Source organism: Protopterus annectens, chromosome 15.part0 (genome assembly GCF_019279795.1).
Source record: "Protopterus annectens isolate FY-2018-M chromosome 15.part0, PAN1.0, whole genome shotgun sequence".
In the NCBI taxonomy this organism is placed as follows: Eukaryota; Metazoa; Chordata; order Ceratodontiformes; family Protopteridae; genus Protopterus; species Protopterus annectens.
This window is the reverse complement of record NC_056749.1, coordinates 671,200,647-671,213,413: the sequence shown is the minus strand read 5'-3', so window position 1 is coordinate 671,213,413 and position 12,767 is coordinate 671,200,647. Positions and strand designations below refer to the sequence as shown.

Genomic DNA, 12,767 nt, shown 5'->3' with positions numbered 1-12,767 from the left:
TGTTGCAAGTGCCTGGTTACATACATGCCAAAGGGGAAATTGTATTCAACGATAGACCTGATAAGGGCCAAGTAGAGTGGTACTATACCTTTCTTGGACCTGGATGCTATACCCTTACCTATAAGCTGGGTGAGATAAAATAATTTTCTTACTATCTTACCTACATGATGGTCAAAAGCCAGACTGCTGTCTACATATGTTCCCAGAACCCTTACTACTGGGTTGACTCTTACATGTTTTATAGATGGAGTAATTAACTTGGCCAAAGGGCATTATAATGGATTTACTGGCACCAAGTTTTAAGCCATGGCTTTAGTATCGGTCATCTGTCTGTGTTAAACCCTCTTGCAAGATGTTGGTGTCTTGACGGACACTATAATAACTCCCAAATTACAGTAATCTGGATACCTGGTGAGCCAGAGGCCTTGAATGCTAGACTTGACTTCTGAGAAGTAGATGCCAAACAAAAGCAGGCCCAGTACAGAGTCCTTCAGTACTCCACTGGTGACCAGTCTCTTGGTGGAGGTGGTTTCACCGATCCTGACTTCTTGGACCTGTCTGTGAACCAAATGGCAATCCTGCGGGTTGAGTAGGGATGTATGTCTAGCTCAGAGAGCCTGACAACAATGCCTGAGTGGGGTATTGTATTGAATGCCTTGGTGAGGTCAAGGTATGCATTCTGTACTGGTTTACCCTCATCCATTGCCTTGGTGACCCTCTAAGAAGTCTACCAGGTTAGGAAGGCATGACCTTCCTTTAACAAAACTAAATTACAATAGGTCCATTGTCTTTAGATTGCCAATGTGCTTGTTTATCATTTCCATGAGTATATTAGGCTTGTCAGACAGATGAGTCTGTATTTCACCGGCTCAGTTGATGGTCTGCCCTTCTGGAGGGGAGTGATTGTTTTAGTCACGTGTGTGTGTTTGTGTGCAAGCATATCTAGAAGTGCAAGACATGTAACTACAAGTCCATGCACCTGAAAAAAGCAAACTGTGACTGTCAAAGAATGGCACTGCGACCAGGAAAGATAGCAGTAAATTACATATGCTTGTTTTCCCATCCTAGATAAGGAACAGCAGTGGAGATTACTGAAACACTAACAGCCCCTGTGGAAGCTGGGTGTGACAGCATGGAAGTACACAAGCAACAAGGATGTGCACCCACCAAATAAGCTACAGCTGAGAGCTGCATACATGTACAGGAGTATACACAGTCAGGGTCCATACACCTAAGAACCCTGTGAGGGGTAACGGGGGATCAGAAAACTCAGGGTCTGCCTACATGGAGATCAAAAAAACAGAAAATAAGAAGTTATGTCTTACCATAACGATCCATGTGAATTGTTCATCTCGCCTTTGTTCTTACACACGGGTTCGGAGCCGATCCTCGGCTCCGAGTCGGCCAGCTAGAGCATCTTCGAGAAAGCTCGAGGCACAGTAATATTCTATGATCCTCAGGTGCTAACCCTCAGATCTAGTTTGCTATACCAGAAGAATCCCCTTTAGAACTGTGTCTAGAACACTTATAAACAGATACTACACAGTGTCTGGAACCCTACTGTCAAGTAGAGGAGAAAAGATGCCATTACTAATGCACAATAACATGCCAACCATATCTACAAAAGGCTGAAAAGGAATTTAGTTGAAAACCGTTCTCCCAGACCGCAGGACGGGGGATGGAGGGGGGGAATGTAAGGACAAAGGCAAGATGAACAATTCACATGGATCGTTATGGTAAGACATAATTTCTTAATGTGAAATTGTTCAATCTCGCCGTTTGTTCTTACACACGGGTAGCGTCCCTAGCTCCTTTTTCCCGGGTGGCTCAAGGGAGAACATTCCTGAGTACAGTGGAACCAAACGTGGCCCTGTCCCTGGAGCTTTTGTCTAGCTTATAGTGGGCGATAAAAGTATGTGGTTTTGCCCAAGTTGCCACTGCACAAATGGTATCTAAAGGCAAACGAGCAGTATGGGCTGAAGAGGTAGCAATCGCCCTTGTAGAATGAGCTCTGGGTTTGAAAGGGAGTTGCTGTTTCGATTCAGCATATACCAAATTTATGCAATCTGAGAGCCATTTGGATAAGGTAACCTTCGTTACTGCCAGTCATTTTCTTTGGTCAGCATATGAGACAAACAGTTGATCTGACTTTCTGTACTCTTTTGTCCTATGTAAGTAAAATCTTAGTTGTCTGTGAACGTCCAACTTGTGCAATGTGTATTCTAGCTTATTGGAATGATTTTTAAAGAAGGTAGGTAGTTCGATAGATTGATTGATGTTCTGAATCGAACAAACCTTCAGAAGGAAGGACGGATTGGTGCGCAAGGTTACTCTATCTGGATGAAAAATCATGTACGGGGGTCGGATAGATACAGCCTGTAACTCTGAAACTCTCCTGGCGGAAGTGATGGCAACCAGAAAAAGTGTTTTCCACGAAAGAAATTTTAACGGTGTTGTGGCTGCTAGTTCAAATGGGGGCAACATGAGTTGTGACAGCATGAGATTAAGATCCCAAGGGGCTATTGGACTACGAAAGGGGGACGAAGGTGAAAGATACCTTTCATGAAGGCTTTGCAAAGCCTGTGGGACATAAGAGAACCATCTTCACGGCCAATATGAAAATTGGATATAGCAGCCAGTTGAACTCTTATAGTGGATGTTGATGCTCCTTCTTGAAAAAGTGTAGTAAGGAAATCTAGTATCTTGTGTACTGGAGCCCCGAATGGATCTATACCTTGTTTGGAGGCCCAGTGCACAAAACGGTTCCATTTGCTGTTGTACAATTTCCTTGTAGATGGTTTGTGAGAAGATACAATAATTTGTTGTACTGCAGGGGATAGTAACTCCGACCTGGCTAAGATGGGAAGCGGAGCAGCCAAGCTGTCAGTTTGAGGGACTTAATAGCGTAAAGACAAATACCCAAAACTGTGGCGTTAAACAAATACGCTAAAACGCCTTGCTCCGGAATCACTGGTACAGCAACACTAAAACAGTCTCTGCTCGCAGAATAATGATAATCCAATAGTAAAAAATGAAAAACAGAATTTATTTTGTACAAGGTTTAGCGCTTTCACCTACACAACGTAGGCTTCATCAGAACAAATATATTATCACCACTAAGCATTTAAATACTTGATTTTGGCGCCAAAATTTAAAACCATTTAAAGAAATATTCACATTAATATGATGAATTTTAACCATATAAATACATTCGCCTGTAAAAAACTGCATGTATACATACTCCTATACTTTCACTTAAATACATATATACACAGCTTAAATATGTAACCTCCAAATTGTCATCTTATAAAAATTCATAACTATTCATACAAAAAATTATTCAAACAAAAAATTAATATACAACGGACAAATGTCCAATTGTACCTAGTATAAAATTAAATATATTCTAAAATAGTTTTGGTAGAAATGAAGTCATTAAGGCCAGGAGGGGTAGTAGCATCTGTAAATATTTGCCAATAACTTTCTTTAAATGCTAATCTACTTTTCATATTCCCTCCCCTAGGGTTACTCTTAATAACTTCTAAAATACCAAATTTGAACTGGTGTTCATTGCCCTTATTGATAATGTGTCTTGCCAAGGCATTTTTTTCATCCTTCTTCTTCATACAATATGTGTGAGCATATATTCTCTTTTTAAAATTCTGTTCCGTCTTACCTATATAGTAAGCGGAACATATAATACACTTGGCAATATACACTAAAAATTTAGTATTGCAATTTCCCTTTTTAAAAAATAAGGTGGTTTTGTTGTAATTATCCAACCTTATTTTATTGGCTTCAATAATAAAATTGCACTGATTACAATGCCCACATCTACTAGTATGTGTCTTGGGTTCCCTATCTGTCCATCTGCTACCCCTTTCCAATATGCTTTTTAAATTCTGCCCCATTTTATATACCACAATGGGTTTAGGTCCTATAATTCCTGGTAAGTCTTCCCTAGACATTAATGTATACCAATATTTATTTAATATATGTTTTACTTTATTGCTATGTGGTCCATACTCAACTATACACGCCCTTTCATATGACCTAATGCAAGTCTTGTTTGACTCAACTACTGAAGTCTGTTGAATTTCTCTGTATTTATTACCTAAGAGAGGAATGATGTCCCTTCCCCATCTGTTGAATAACTCATTACTAATTTCATTCATCATTTCCATGTCGTAACCTCTCTCTGTAAACAAGGATATAATGAAACTAACTTCTTTTATTAATTCATCCTTACTGGATGTCATTCTTAAGGCCCGAATACATTGGCCTTTAAAAATATTTCTTTTTGTCTTGCTAGGATGACAACTGGTATATTCTACATAAGAATTAGTAAATGTTTCCTTCCGATGTATTTTGGACTGAAACCCTAAATCTGTTCTAACTACCAGAGTATCTAAATACGGTACACCTTTAGTACTACTGTGTGATGTAAATTTCAAATAATTACTGCTCCCATTTAAATATTCTAGGAACTTTAAGTTGTTTTCCCTTTTTTTCCCAATGGGTATAGTTCCCCATACTAAAGGGGTGGCGTAAGCCACAAAACAATGGGCTAGGCTTATAAATGCCCTCGGGCAGATAGCCTAGTATGAACCTATGAACCTATGAACCTATATGTATATATATATATATATATATGTATATATATATATATATATATATATAAATATATGTATATATATATATATATATATATATATATATATACACACACACACACACACACACACACACACATATATATATATATATATATATATATATATATATATATGTACAGTTAGCATATATGTTTGCTTCTCATTCACTCCCACTCTTATCAAACTGGCTGCTCATCAAAGGAGTAAAGGACTGTGGAATGCAGTTGAGTGTTCTGTTCATCAAAATTTTTAAATGGATGAATAGAAGAGTGAATGTATGCAGAGTGTCTGTAGAAGAATACAGGTTCATAAGTAACACCCACTAGGGCCCTTACAAATTTAGCCACACACCCTAAACCATTTGGGTCCTGAGGATCATGGGGCATCTAAGGGAGGGGGCATATCAGTAGGGAGGTAACTAAGGATTTGTAGGGGGTTGTAGGTTATGGTAATACTTTTCTTATTGACAGCCTCTGTCCATAAGGGACATGGGAGTCTGACTGGGGGTAAATTTAAGATTTCCCATCCCACTGTCAACATTTCATTTGAATAAGATCAGGGATAAACTCTGAATCTATTCAATAGTAAGGGAATCCTTTTGGACACATATCCGTCTCTCCAGCATGTTCTGTTTGTCAGAAGTGCAGTTCACATCCCTGGATGTAGTGTTTCTGGCGCTGTTTGTTTAGCACACGTGCAACAGATCCATCAGGGCTGGATCTGAGGAAGTCATGTAAACTAGGCAAAGATACCCTTTCAGCAGTCCGTAGGAGACTGAATACAGAGACTCAGCCTTCAGGCAATCAGTGTAGGACAGGGTATTCATGCCCTGAATTCTTCTTTTGAAAAACCTTTGTAGGTGTTCCATCTGTTGCAAGTGCCTGGTTACATACATGCCAAAGGGGAAATTGTATTCAACGATAGACCTGATAAGGGCCAAGTAGAGTGGTACTATACCTTTCTTGGACCTGGATGCTATACCCTTACCTATAAGTTGGGTGAGATAAAATAATTTTCTTACTATCTTAGCTACATGATGGTCAAACGCCAGACTGCTGTCTACATATGTTCCCAAAACCCTTACTACTGGGTTGACTCTTACATGTTTTATAGATGGAGTAATTAACTTGGGTTGACAATTTCCCAAAGGGCATTATAATGGATTTACTGGCACCAAGTTTTAAGCCATGGCTTTAGTATCGGTCATCTGTCTGTGTTAAACCCTCTTGCAAGATGTTGGTGTCTTGACGGACACTATAATAACTCCCAAATTACAGTAATCTGGATACCTGGTGAGCCAGAGGCCTTGAATGCTAGACTTGACTTCTGAGAAGTAGATGCCAAACAAAAGCAGGCCCAGTACAGAGTCCTTCAGTACTCCACTGGTGACCAGTCTCTTGGTGGAGGTGGTTTCACCGATTCTGACTTCTTGGACCTGTCTGTGAACCAAATGGCAATCCTGCGGGTTGAGTAGGGATGTATGTCTAGCTCAGAGAGCCTGACAACAATGCCTGAGTGGGGTATTGTATTGAATGCCTTGGTGAGGTCAAGGTATGCATTCTGTACTGGTTTACCCTCGTCCATTGCCTTGGTGACCCTCTCTAAGAAGTCTACCAGGTTAGGAAGGCATGACCTTCCTTTAACAAAACTAAATTACAATAGGTCCATTGTCTTTAGATTGCCAATGTGCTTGTCTATCATTTCCATGAGTATATTAGGCTTGTCAGACAGATGAGTCTGTATTTCACCGGCTCAGTTGATGGTCTGCCCTTCTGGAGGGGAGTGATTGTTTTAGTCACGTGTGTGTGTTTGTGTGCAAGCATATCTAGAAGTGCAAGACATGTAACTACAAGTCCATGCACCTGAAAAAAGCAAACTGTGACTGTCAAAGAATGGCACTGCGACCAGGAAAGATAGCAGTAAATTACATATGCTTGTTTTCCCATCCTAGATAAGGAACAGCAGTGGAGATTACTGAAACACTAACAGCCCCTGTGGAAGCTGGGTGTGACAGCATGGAAGTACACAAGCAACAAGGATGTGCACCCACCAAATAAGCTACAGCTGAGAGCTGCATACATGTACAGGAGTATACACAGTCAGGGTCCATACACGTAAGAACCCTGTGAGGGGTAACGGGGGATCAGAAAACTCAGGGTCTGCCTACATGAAGATCAAAAAAACAGAAAATAAGAAGTTATGTCTTACCATAACGATCCATGTGAATTGTTCATCTCGCCTTTGTTCTTACACACGGGTTCGGAGCCGATCCTCGGCTCCGAGTCGGCCAGCTAGAGCATCTTCGAGAAAGCTCGAGGCACAGTAATATTCTATGATCCTCAGGTGCTAACCCTCAGATCTAGTTTGCTATACCAGAAGAATCCCCTTTAGAACTGTGTCTAGAACACTTATAAACAGATACTACACAGTGTCTGGAACCCTACTGTCAAGTAGAGGAGAAAAGATGCCATTACTAATGCACAATAACATGCCAACCATATCTAGAAAAGGCTGAAAAGGAATTTAGTTGAAAACCGTTCTCCCAGACCGCAGGACGGGGGATGGAGGGGGGGAATGTAAGGACAAAGGCGAGATGAACAATTCACATGGATCGTTATGGTAAGACATAATTTCTTAATGTGAAATTGTTCAATCTCGCCATTTGTTCTTACACACGGGTAGCGTCCCTAGCTCCTTTTTCCCGGGTGGCTCAAGGGAGAACATTCCTGAGTACAGTGGAACCAAACGTGGCCCTGTCCCTGGAGCTTTTGTCTAGCTTATAGTGGGCGATAAAAGTATGTACTTTTGCCCAAGTTGCCACTGCACAAATGGTATCTAAAGGCAAAGGAGCAGTATGGGCTGAAGAGGTAGCAATCGCCCTTGTAGAATGAGTACTGGGTTTGAAAGGGAGTTGCTGTTTCGATTCAGCATATACCAAATTTATGCAATCTGAGAGCCATTTGGATAAGGTAACCTTCGTTACTGCCTGTCATTTTCTTTGGTCAGCATATGAGACAAACAGTTGATCTGACTTTCTGTACTCTTTTGTCCTATGTAAGTAAAATCTTAGTTGTCTGTGAACGTCCAACTTGTGCAACGTGTATTCTAGCTTATTGGAATGATTTTTAAAGAAGGTAGGTAGTTCGATAGATTGATTGATGTTCTGAATCGAACAAACCTTCAGAAGGAAGGACGGATTGGTGCGCAAGGTTACTCTATCTGGATGAAAAATCATGTACGGGGGTCGGATAGATACAGCCTGTAACTCTGAAACTCTCCTGGCGGAAGTGATGACAACCAGAAAAAGTGTTTTCCACGAAAGAAATTTTAACGGTGTTGTGGCTGCTAGTTCAAATGGGGGCAACATGAGTTGTGACAGCATGAGATTAAGATCCCAAGGGGCTATTGGATTACGAAAGGGGGGATGAAGGTGAAAGGTACCTTTCATGAAGGCTTTGCAAAGCCTGTGGGACATAAGAGAACCATCTTCACGGCCAATATGAAAATTGGATATAGCAGCCAGTTGAACTCTTATAGTTGATGTTGATGCTCCTTCTTGAAAAAGTGTGGTAAGGAAATCTAGTATCTTGTGTACTGGAGCCCCGAATGGATCTATACCTTGTTTGGAGGCCCAGTCAAAAGCGGTTCCATTTGCTGTTGTACAATTTCCTTGTAGATGGTTTGTGAGAAGATACAATAATTTGTTGTACTGCAGGGGATAGTAACTCCGACCTGGCTAAGATGGGAAGCGGAGCAGCCAAGCTGTCAGTTTGAGGGACTTGAGGAAGGTGTGAGGAACTCCCGACGAATGTGTCAACAGGTCTGGCTCCGGGTCCAGTATCCATGGTTCCTCCACTTGATGAGATTGAAGGAAGGGAAACCAGATTTGTCGAGGCCAGAATGGGGCTATCAGTATTATGGTCCTGTCCAAACGTTTGGCTTTCTGCAAAAACCTGGGAATTAGTGGAACAGGAGGAAAAGCGTAAAGGAGACCCGAGGGCCAATCATATACCAGTGCGTCCCTGGGGACATCCCCTGGAGGGGGTAACAGGGCAAAGTAGCTTCTGCATTTGGCATTCAATGGGGATGCAAACAGGTCGCAGCAAGGCTGGCCCCATCTGCGGAAGATCTCTTCCGTCACTTGAGGTTTGAGGGACCACTCGTGAGGGAACAGGATGGCTCTGCTCAACCTGTCCGCGATTACGTTGGAAGTCCCTGGGATGTGCGTTGCTATCAGAAATCGTCCAGTGGACTTTGCCCATTGCCAAATTCTGAGGGCCTCTCTGCATAACGGGTAAGATCTGGTTCCCCCTTGCTTGTTTATGTACCAGACCACTGACATGTTGTCTGTCTGAACTGTCACTGTTCCCCGAGGTAAGGACTTGTGAAAGTGTTGCAACGCTAGAAACACTGCCCTCAGCTCTAGAACATTGATGTGCAGATTGTACTCCAAGTTGGACCATTGACCTTGGACTGTTTGTCCCTGAAAGAATTCCCCCCCACCCTATCAGGGAAGCGTCCGTGGTTAGAGTTGCTACCGGACTGGGTAAGACAAACGGTCGTCCTAGTGTTAGCTCTTGACTGTGTATCCACCACAAGAGATCCTTCTTGCAAGAATTCGTGATCAAGATTTCGTGAGACAGTGGAAGTTGTAGATACGACCACTGGGCGAATAGCATCCATTGAAGAATCCTCATGTGCATCCTGCCTAAAGGAACTACAAGAAGGAGGCTGCCATCAAGCCAAGCACTCTTAATATTTGTCATGCAGGGACTCTCTTGTTGTGAAGAAGGAGCGAAATTTGATGCCTGAGGTCTGATACTCTTGATGGGGGGAAGAGTACCAGGGAAGTGTCTAGCTGTGCTCCTATAAATAAGATACGCTGTGACGGCGATAAGACAGATTTTCCAAAATTCACCGTTATGCCTAGTGAAGAGCAAAGACTGATGGTGTAGTCCCTGGCTTGTAGAAGACGGTATTCGGTGGTGTCGGATAGGAGCCAGTCGTCTAGATAAGGAAACACCAGGAATCTGTTTCGTCTCAAGTGAGACGCTACTACTACCATGCATTTGGTGAACACCCTGGGGGCTGAGGTGAGACCAAAGTGCAGAGCGCGAAACTGGAAATGACTGGCTCCCAGCCGGAAGCGCAAGTGATCTCTGGACGCCCTGGCCAACTTGATATGGTAGTATGCGTCTTTGAGATCTATACAGCACATCCAGTCGCCCTTCTGCAGAAAAGGGAGGATTGACTGAAGCGTGACCATCCGGAACTTTTCCTTTTTCACAAAGGTATTTAACTTGCTGAGGTCTAAAATTGGCCTCCAGTCCCCTGTTTTCTTTGGAACTAAAAAGAACCTTGAGTAAGTTCCGGATCCTATTTGGTCCGCTGGGACTGGTTGGATGACTCTGTTTTCGAGCAACCTTCCTATCTCTATGGTTGCTTGGTCTCGCAGACTGGGTGGAACGTCTGGGAGTTTTTTTGGAGTTGGGTGGCATTTTTATGAAGGGGATGTTGTAGCCTCTGGTAACTATGCTTTTTACCCAGTAATCTGATGTAAGATTTAGCCAGAACTCTGGGTATAAAGCCAAGCGACCCCCGACTGCCTCCAGAGTAGGACAGCCGGGCCTGCACTCAGGAGTGCTGGAAGGGCTTTCCAGAGAAGGTTTCTCTGTCTCCCTGATTTTGCGGACCCCCTCTGCCGGCTGGGCGGCGTCTTCCGTTTCTTCCCCCTCCTCTGCCTCTGGAGGCACCATCGAAGGGGGCGTTGGCAAAGGAAGACTTAAAGGCTTCCGCAAAGGAGCATAAACGCAACCAGGATTGTCTTCTCAAGGCGATCGCTGAAGCTGCCGCTCTACTCGACCCTTCGGCTGCGTATGAAATCAGCCTCATGGATGAGTTGACTGTGGAATTTAGGGTGTTAAGTTGCGCTGTCACTTTCTCGGCGACAGCAGCATCTGTGTGTCCCTGGAGAGTATCTCCCAGTTCCTTAATGAGATCTCTCTGTAAACACGTGAAATGTGTAAGGTAGTTGAGCGATCGGATGGAAAAAGTCGCCGAACTAAATATGCGCTTCCCATATCTGTCCATTGTCCTAGAATCCTTATTAGGAGGATGGACAGAGGAAGATGATTCAGACATCTCTTTCTTAGTGGCCGCCACCACCATAGTATCTACGGGAACTCCTTTTGTAAGATAGGATTTATCTTGGGGAGCCGTCATGTATTTGTTTGGTTTACGAGGGACTGGTTCCACTGTATCAGGTGTTTCCCAAGCCCTCCGAGCTATTAGATCCATGAGATCGTCAAAGGGTGGAGTCACCCAGGAGGTAGAAGGTTGAGTCCCAAATGCCTTCAGTAAGACCGATTCATCCACAGAAGGGGTAAGGGTTTGCCAGTCCCCTCTTTGCTTCAGGATTTCCAAAATGTCTGCAAACGAGACATCCTCAGAGGTGGACCGTGGGGACCCTTCTGTTTCATCTAAATCGGTATCAGATGTGAGAGATTCCTGAGGGGAATCTATGTGCCTCCTCTTGCACAGTCGTTTCCTCGGAACATCCTCAGCGGGAGCTTCTGGGGATGCATCTGAGGAACCAGAGTCGCCCTGTGGGGACTTCTGAGGCATTGGGTCTCGACGCTTGGTAGGTACCGAAGGCACAGAAGCAGAATGCGGACATTTTGGGGAAGGAGATGAAGATACCGATGAAGTATGTGTCTGATCAGACAAGACCTTCCTCATGATGTCAAAGGCACTGGTGCCCCGACCCGAAGATCCGACCCGATCCGATGAAGGAGGTCGTTTCTCTGGAATCAGAACCACGGGCTCCGACACCGAGGACGGATCCGAACTGATCTGAGCCGAGGCACCGAGGGGAAGAGTCGGAACCGATATCTCGGTTCGACTATCCCCCCCGGAACCCAGGAAAGATCTTCGGCTCCGAGACTCTCCGGCTGGTTCCGAAGGAGTCGAGGTCAACGGAGCCGATAGCACTACTGGAGGCTTTGGCACTGAGGGCTCTACAATCATCGGTTCTTCGACTCCTAACACCGATGACTCGATGGGTCTCGGAGGAGGAAGTGTTGAGGGAACTGGAATAGCTTCGAGTTTCAAAACCAGCTGGGACGAAACCTCGATTAATTTGGACAAAGCCAAGTTCTCCATAAGCTTCTGTACCACTTGGTCCACATCGGAGTCGGAAAGTGGCCTCGAAGAACAGGTCGAAGGGATCGAAGCCGTCACCGAGCGAAGGATAGCAGATGGTGGTACCTCTGATACCGGCTCCAAGACCTGAGCCTCGTGCAGAGATAAAGTCTTGACACGCGGCACCGAAGTCATAGGAGCCGGTGTCCGAATCTCAAAAGAGGTGCTCGGAGCCGATGACTTGGGCTCCGACACTCTTGAAGACTTCGACCCCTTCGAAGACTTTGAAACCTGTTCAGCCTTGTCCAGGGCCTCCTGAAACTCGGGTTTAAGCAACCCTCTGTCAACCAACTTCCTGCTTCTTTCCAGCATGACCCTCCCACTAAAGGAATGACAGATGGAACAGTCTTCCTGCAAGTGGAGAGGGCCAAGACTGTAGACGCAGGATGAGTGGTTGTCAGTAATGGACATCTTCTGTCCGCACCGACACCTTTTAAAACCACTTTTGGTCTTTTCTGACATTTTTAATATAAAGGGAAAAATCCAAGAAAAAACACAGCACTCTTAAGAAAAAATCCCTATAATACAATTTAAATGTAATATATATATCTAAACTGTAAAACACACACACAGCACACTATGCCATATATATATATATATATATATATATATATATATATATATATATATATATAAAATATATATATATATATATATATATGAAAAATAGAAAAAGTTAAAGGCAAAAATCTATTATCTTTTTTTTTTTTTTTTTTTTTAAGTACTCTAAATTCTTACAGAAAAAAATGGCCTAAGGCCTTTACTAGGAATTTTAAAGTAACAAACTAACTAAACTATTCTTGAACAACAACTATATAATAAACTTATTAAACACTATAAAGAAAGAGTATAAAATGTAAAATTAGAAGTATATAACAAGAAATATATAGTAAAATTTCTACTGGCCCGAGC

At 43.2% G+C, this 12,767-nt stretch overlaps 1 protein-coding gene across 7 annotated transcripts in view; it reads right to left on the bottom strand.

The window, feature by feature from the left end:
• BCORL1 (BCL6 corepressor like 1) overlaps positions 1–12,767 on the bottom strand; it is a 1,083,397-nt gene that overhangs the window by 849,038 nt on the left and 221,592 nt on the right. The gene's annotated exons all lie outside the window — the stretch shown is intronic.